This window comes from Cupressus sempervirens, chromosome 7 (assembly GCF_028749045.1).
Source record: "Cupressus sempervirens isolate cs-2001-9-10 chromosome 7, ASM2874904v1, whole genome shotgun sequence".
Lineage (NCBI taxonomy): Eukaryota > Viridiplantae > Streptophyta > Pinopsida > Cupressales > Cupressaceae > Cupressus > Cupressus sempervirens.
Window position 1 is genome coordinate 603,201,395 of NC_143124.1, and position 8,052 is coordinate 603,209,446.

At 30.8% G+C, this 8,052-nt stretch overlaps 1 non-coding gene across 1 annotated transcript; it reads left to right on the forward strand.

Annotated features, from left to right (window-relative positions):
* Window positions 1-6,006: 6,006 nt before the first annotated feature.
* On the forward strand, window positions 6,007-6,078 carry TRNAI-UAU (transfer RNA isoleucine (anticodon UAU)). The gene has a single exon. It is a non-coding gene; the product is annotated as a tRNA-Ile (tRNA).
* The last annotated feature ends 1,974 nt before the right edge of the window (window positions 6,079-8,052 follow it).

Here is an 8,052-nt window from a genome sequence, read left to right on the forward strand (position 1 = left end):
ATTTACATCAATTAGATTTTTGTATGTATTACTACTTTACACTTATTTTCTTGTAAATCCCAACATATCAAACAATAAATGACTTTCTTCACCAACACATGTAACTAAAAAAATCTCCCCTCAAATATGTATGTAAACCTCTCCTATATAATATCCAAATTTAACTAATATTTATCAAATCATACAAAGTTAATTATTTAATAAATATTAATCAAAACCTAATATTATTTTAAGGCACAAAACTTTCTTTTTATATCATCTTTACACCACATTAATTTTAAAATCTCTTACAAAATAGAAAAACATTGCCTTTTTCCTCCTTAGAGAAATATTAGCACCTAAACCCTAAATGAACATTCATTTCTCTGTTTGTAATTTTCCAAAATATTCCTTCTCTAAGTTGCTAACCTTATGGATGAAAATGTGGATCCGAGACCAATTTGCAAATCTGTAGAAAATATGGTTGTAGATTGGCTCGCAGAAACACTAAATCTATCCTTCTTTTCCCTATTGTTGGAACTCCTCTACTCGCGGTGCACCTCCGATAGGGTTTTTTGATTACATCTACATATTTTATGAATATATTGAATTCACAGCATTGTTCTCAATATTAAAAAGAAATTTGTGTAGGAAATTATGTTGAATTAGTGCAAAAATTTTCTTTCCTTTCTTTGAGGCATTTTCAGTTGTATAAACTATGGCTTTCTTTGTGAAATTTGGGACTTTCTTTTGTAAGATTTTCAGCTAATTCTGAAAATTAAAAAAGAATCTTGATAGAAGAAAGAAGACAAATTGCACAGATAAAAGAAAATAGAGCTATTGAAAATATTAAACAGAGCAAAGCTCAAAAAAATTACATCTGCTATATGTTTTTAGCAACTCTTATTATTAAAAAACCTAAACATAAACTCTCCCCTACATGTACCTTGCAGTCAAAGATGCACTAGCAGTTTTGGAATAGTGAATCAGCATAAAAAAAACTCTCCCCTACATGTATGTTGGAGTCCTATTCTACCATTGGAGATCTAGAGTTTGAATTATTCACCAACACCTGTTGTACTGTGACCTTCGAATATGATTCATGATTGAATGCCCAACCTTGAAAACTCTCTGTATCATGTAGATATTTGACTTCTTTTCTGAACTGTGAATTGGAACATATTTTGTATATGATGGACATGAGAGGTTTTTTTTATTTCCACACTTTTAGTGGTATTCCTTTTGAATTCTCTTATATCTTTGCACTTGAGTAAATGTTTTGATATGTGATATTTTTCAGATATTAAAGTCATTTACATTTATATTGCTGTGATTGATAAAGTAGGAAATTATGTGCATTTGCTGAAATTCTGATCATCGCTTTACCACATAGGATTTTTGTAATTATATATCTTCCTTATGCTCTAGCTTGCTTTTGTGTTTAGATGACTATCAAAATCAAGGTTGTAGGTTGTTACTCTTTACATGCATTGAAGGTTCTTCTTTCACACACCTTGCATCTCTTGAGAGAAATTTGGCCCCTAAGACTCCTTTACTTAAATCACTTAACCTTGAATTTTCTTTGAAATAATGTTATTTTATTTTTCTTTGTGATGCACAAACACCTTGGATTTCATTCTCAAAAGTCACTGCATTATATTCATGACTACCAAAACATGGTATTTTTCATAATAAAGGCATCATTTCATTTACCTATAACTGTCATTGTTTTGACAAAAAAAAGTATTGTCTTTTCCTATCATACAACATAATATTTTTTATGATATCTATATCATGGATCAATTATTTTGATTTAATGGGCCAATAACTTATATGATGTTCATAATTTATGATTACTTGTTCAGCTACAAATGAAATCTTTGAATGGGTACTTAACTTTTATAGCTAACTCCTTTTGATTTTTTCTCAGTCTGTAGACTAACACCATCTTAATCAATTATGTAGGTCTATAGATAATTCATCAATGACTGTAAAACATCTGAAATATTTGACCCATATGTAACAAAATTCAGCATTACTCCTCAGGAAATGACAAATCCTTTCCCTATCTTTGAATCTTGACTTCCACACAATTGTACTCTTTCTTTGTGAATTTCTTTTATGTGGCTTATCGACAACATGTAGATTCATTTTTATTTCTCATCATTTTTAGATGATCATGAAAGAATTATATTTTAAAAATAGATTTTTAATACTCTTTTGTAAACACTTTCTCTAATAAATGAAATACTATTTTATACTAAAAAAAAATGTATTTCTTTTCTATCTTCATCTTTATTTCAGTTCAAACACAATCTAAAGCTTAATTATTTTTGAAATGTACCTTACACCTTATCCAATCAGCTATCAAGCTCCATCTATTTAAGTTAGATGTGAAAATGATAACACTTAGTCCTTTGACAAATTTAGAGATGCCTTAATATTCAGTGAATATGAATGAAAATATGTTACTAAATTTTAAGTATACACACTCCCAACTGGCCTTTTGAAATTATGATCTCAAGCTAGAGTAGGCTAGTACAATCCTAGAATTTTCAAGTCCTCCTTTTGGTTAAACATTTGATTGAGTTGTGTGTGATTTACTCCAATCTTGATTTTTAAAATCCAATCATGGATATCCATGTGATAAAATTTGGTTGGGGCATCTTATCAAATAAATCAAATGCCTTTGTATTCTTCCACACTTTTCATGCATGTCTATCAAGGTATTCACCACAGTAACTTCACACTAAAACCCATTTCTAACTATTTTTTCATGAGACTCCATACCCTTTCCAAGAGCTAAAAAGTTAGTATATAATATATAAATATGGCTAAAATTCATCAGGTCTAGGTTTACATATGTCAAATGCATGTTTTAAAAAATATCCAGACCTCTTCATAATGCCCATTCTGTGCAAATGGAACAACCATGGCATTGGACAGAACACCATTTAACTAGTTCATTTCCTTGAAGAGATTCAGGGCCTCACTTAATGTCCATTTTGTGCAAATCTTGCAATCATGGTATTCCTCTAAATTTTGTCATACCGTGTCACTATATTGGTAGGCAACAAACCTTGCATTCTAGTCTAGTTTGACTTGGGTATGGAGTCCATCTCCGGTCTCTTGTGGATTTTTTCAAGGTCCTTCCCACACACCATGGGTCCATCCAAGAAAAACATGGGTGAACCTAGGCATATTTGGGTTGCTAATGCATCAAACTAATGCAGCAAACTAATGAATTTCTCTGGAACATTCCTATAAGTAAATGACACCTATGAAAAAAGCTATGAGTACTCAGTGATTTTAAAACACTGGGTAAGCTATTATAAAGTTGACATATACTATAGGGTCTTAAGAGGCCTTTTTTATATTTACCAGTTGCCAAAAATCTCACCTTAGCAATTAGTGGTTTTGCAACCATTGTGCATGTGCACTACCCTCCTGTAGACATCAAAAATGTGATTTAGAACTCTACCAATGAGATGATTGACTATACTTATTGAGCATAGAAGACCCCCTAGAATAATTTTCTAGTTTGGTGCCACTATTTCATCCATTACCAGGTCCCATAATAGTAACTGTATATCCTGCAAACATTATAAAAAAAATTAATTGAAAAGATTCATTAATACCAATATCAAATATAACCATCATTACCCATTTGTCTTTGGATATATTTCTCAACTATAAGTAGTAAGCTTAATTTACAAAAGGAATAATCAACTAGACCAACATCTGATGATAATAAGGGGATAATTTCCACAACAAATCAAATTGTGATACTACTATCAAGATTTAATTGTGTATTTTTTAGTCACTCATTGGCCCATATTTCATGAGTAGTAGTTCAAATGAACTCATTTCTCATGAGAATGAATAGAACACTTAGCACTCATTGGATCGAAGTGATGCTCACTAAGTTAAAGCACCAAGACTTTCTAAGAGGTTGCCCATCTTGGTGTTCAAACTTTGAAGAAAATTTGAAAGAACAGAATTGTTAATTTCTATAGTGAAGAAAATTATATCAATTACAACAAAGAATTCACCCAACCATAGTGATTTTAGAATCATCACCTAGTAGAAATGTTGAAGTTGTTACTATGTAGATAAAGAATGGAATGTGAAGCCTTCTGAGAAAGTTAATCTATATTTTTTGGCAGGGGTTTGCAAAGATTTAGATTCTCTCTTTCATTTATAAAATGGATCTTTGGATTCATCATTAGTCCTTGGATAGGACTCATTATGGATCCCTATCTCATTTTTTAAAGATGGATAGATATTTGCACCAAGGCTACCCTCTATCTACCTATTTATAAAATATTTAGTAGAAGCTTTAGGAAAGTCTTTGTCTTCTAAAAGGAGTACTTCAGCCATTACTACAATCAAGGTTTTCATGGGGTGTAGGAGATTAATCATGCCCAATTTTTTAATGACATTATCTTGTTGCTAGAGAGGTAAAAAAATTATGTTAGAAGAACGAGTGTTGCCTTGATAAGTTATTTCTTGCTTCTAAAGCTTCCATCAATGCCAACAAGTGTAGATGTTAGACTATAAACATCTCCACTGCTGAAAATAGAATCTTTTGCCATATTCATCAATTTGCACATGATTATGTTGATCTCTTTAAATATTAGGGTACCCCTAAGATCTTTAAATTGAAAAAATCTAACTACCTTAGCTCTTTGAAAGATTTGACAAGAACATTCAAAGTTTTCGCACCACATGGCTTAGTCTTGCTAGCATGAAATATTCTCTCTTCTAAATTGTGTATTGACTTACAATTTTCCTTGATCAATTTCACCAAAATCTTACAACATACTTAAAAATAGGAACTAGAAGTAAAGCATTAGTCTCAGGAAAAAATATTTATTCAAACATGACATCTTAATCACATACCAACTTCGAGAAGATAGATATTCAGAATTTATTTGTAGACTGAGAAAAAAAATAGCAAAACCAAAAAATTACATAAAGTTCTTGGCTAGTGATGCATGTTGGATGACCAATAGGAACCATACTATGGGATGATATTTGAAGCGGACTACAAATAGGAGTCATAGAAGGATCCTTATAAACCAATGCATCCCCATTTCTCAAAACACAACAATTCTAAGGATTAAAAAGATGAATGTTGTCAATTTTATGAGCTAGACTATAGCTAGAAGGATTCTTAGAAGGATCTTTGAATACCAAAACATTCCCATTACTCTAAATACAACATTGATAACTAAAGTGACCCAAGTTCTCTTCATTGTTCTCAATTGACTTAGCATCTGCAATATTAATTATTTGATTCTATGATTCATATTTAGACTCTAACCTTAAAAAATTTATCATAAACATATTATTTAGTTCATTGTTACATTTATGAATTGGTACCACTTTCTCTATTACTAGGAATGACTTAATTATAGATCATTGATAAAAACTTTCTTTTCATGTGCCTTATTTATATCAAATTCCTATTTTTATGTTGTTTGTAGACTAAGGTTCAATAAATCTCAACATCAGGTGTAATGAACACTTTTAACACCCACCTAAGTATAAGGAAGAGGAAATATTTGATCCTTTGGCAGCTCTATATGTTAAAAAGTGAGTATTTCAATTGATTGTGTTTCATAGTTTTTAATAGATGTGATTTTTAATGAGGTTTGATGGTTTTATATAATGCAAAGGTCTATTTTCTTGACATAAATTGCATAATCATTTATATCATTTTTTTGAGAAGTTAGCAAAAGAAACAATACTTGTATGTGGCTAAAGTGCTCCAAATTATATTTTATAAGAGTCTATCACTACAGTAATTTAGAGAAGTGTAATTGACATCAAATATAATTTTAAAATACTTGAACAAAAGAATTTAAAACTGTTGAATTGTTATTGATAAAGATTTAGATTATTGTTTTTTATAATAATTAAAATTTGTGTTCTTTGAGAAGAGTATATCATGTTAGTGACCATGATCATGGTAGATCTAATGTTGGGAAGATAACTTTGTCAATTTTTTGCATTTTTCTTTAAAGGGTACTAGCTCAATGGAAGAGCGCCTGCTTTATAAGTAGGAGGATGGTGGTTCAATTCCATCGTGCCCTAATATGACTAAATTAATGATTAAATAAACTACCAAATAAGCTACCAAATGTGCTGCCATATATACTACCAAATAAACTACCAAATATACTACCATATATACTACCCAAAAAAATACCAAATAAACTACAATATATACTACCAAGTAACAACAATAAATGACTAAATCAATGACCTAATCAATGATTAAAATAGATTAGTCATAAATTTGGTTGGGAGATAAATGTCTGGCAATAAACTACCATTGGTCACATGATCAAAATTAGTCACATATCTACAATTTTAGTAGTTTATTTAGTAATATATTGTTGTTTTTGTACTAGTGACACACTGTTAGGTGTGACCTAGTTAGAGGATTTAATCACCCTATTAGGAGTGGCCTTGCTATAGGTCTTTAGAACAATTTAGTAGAACTATCCACCTTGTTAGAGGATTTACAAAATGGTTGTTCGACCAACTTTGTTAAGAGATTTAAGAATTACTGCTACAATGGTGAGAAAGTAACAATAAGTGACCTGAATGAGATGCAACTAAACTTTGCTGATACATATCTCTTCTCTACTTCAATAGATCCTCACTGATCAAATACAACTCTACTACTCAAAGATATCTAATCCTTCTTCAAAATTTGCTCACACTTCTTCACAATCCACTCACTTGCATACTCATTCATTCATACATACATCCATGCATTTAAAAACAAAACTTGACCTTTTATTTATACATTACAGATTGTCCAGTTGGCTCATTTACAAGTTAAATTTACCAATAAACCATACATTAGTCCACTACAAATATTACATTAAACAAATAAACTTTATTTCTCAAAATAATGAAATCCTTCATTGGCTGACCCTACTCGGTAAAAAATGCCCCAGAAAATGATTTCCAGTGTTAACTAAGTGAAGCTTGGTAAACACTACAAATTTTTCAAAATATTTGGAGACCAAGTGAACTCAGTAAGAACTAACTTTCCTTTGCTAACCTTGCTAGCTCAGTAGAAACAAATTTCTTCTACAGAAATCTTTAGCACTTGAGTATCCAACAAATCTTCAGATTGTTGGATACAATTGTTGGATACATTTGTGTAACATCAAAGACAACAAACAATCAAACAATTGTATCCAACAATCTCCCTCTTTGGCATTGATGGCAACACAAAATGTCATAGCAGAATGAAATTTGAAAATAAATATTTTTTTGATAGAATGCTTCTCCCTCTTACATTTCATTCCATAAATTTATTACATGTAGTGATCTACCTCTTTGAAGTAATTACATGGCTTCTATGCAAAAATCAAACTCTTCATAAATAGATTCAAATTTTAAAAAGATATGATAGTATACTCTCCCTCTTTGACAACACATGCCAAAGACAAAAAAATCCAAATGAATAGCAATGTACCTTATGTACTAATTCATATGCAATATTTCCATGTCTTTTCTGCATCAACTAAAAAGATCTTCTACTTGATACATGTTGATGCATCACTAGAGCTTCATCTTAGTGAGCTTTAGATAGGGGAATGACTCCTAACTTACCTCTTAGATACAAAAATGCATCCTTAAGTAAAGACTTTGCAAATATGTCAGCAATTTGTTCCTTTGTATGGACATATTCCAATCTGATCTCCTTGTCCTGCACTGATTCCCTGATAAAGTGATACTTTATTGTAATGTGCTTGGTTTTTGAATGCATCACTAGATTTTTGGATATGTTAATTGCACTTGTATTGTCACAAAACATAACAATAGATTCTTTGATTTCTTCTTTCATACCTTCCAATAACTATTTGAACCAAACAATATTAGAATAGTTTACTACTACTGCAACATACTCTGCTTCTGTTGTGGATTGGGATGTACAATTTTTCTTTTTACTTGTCCAAGAAACCAACCTCTTTCCAAGAAAGAAAGCTCCTCCACTTGTACTCTTTTTTTCATCAATGTTTCCTACCCAATCTATATCAGTAAACA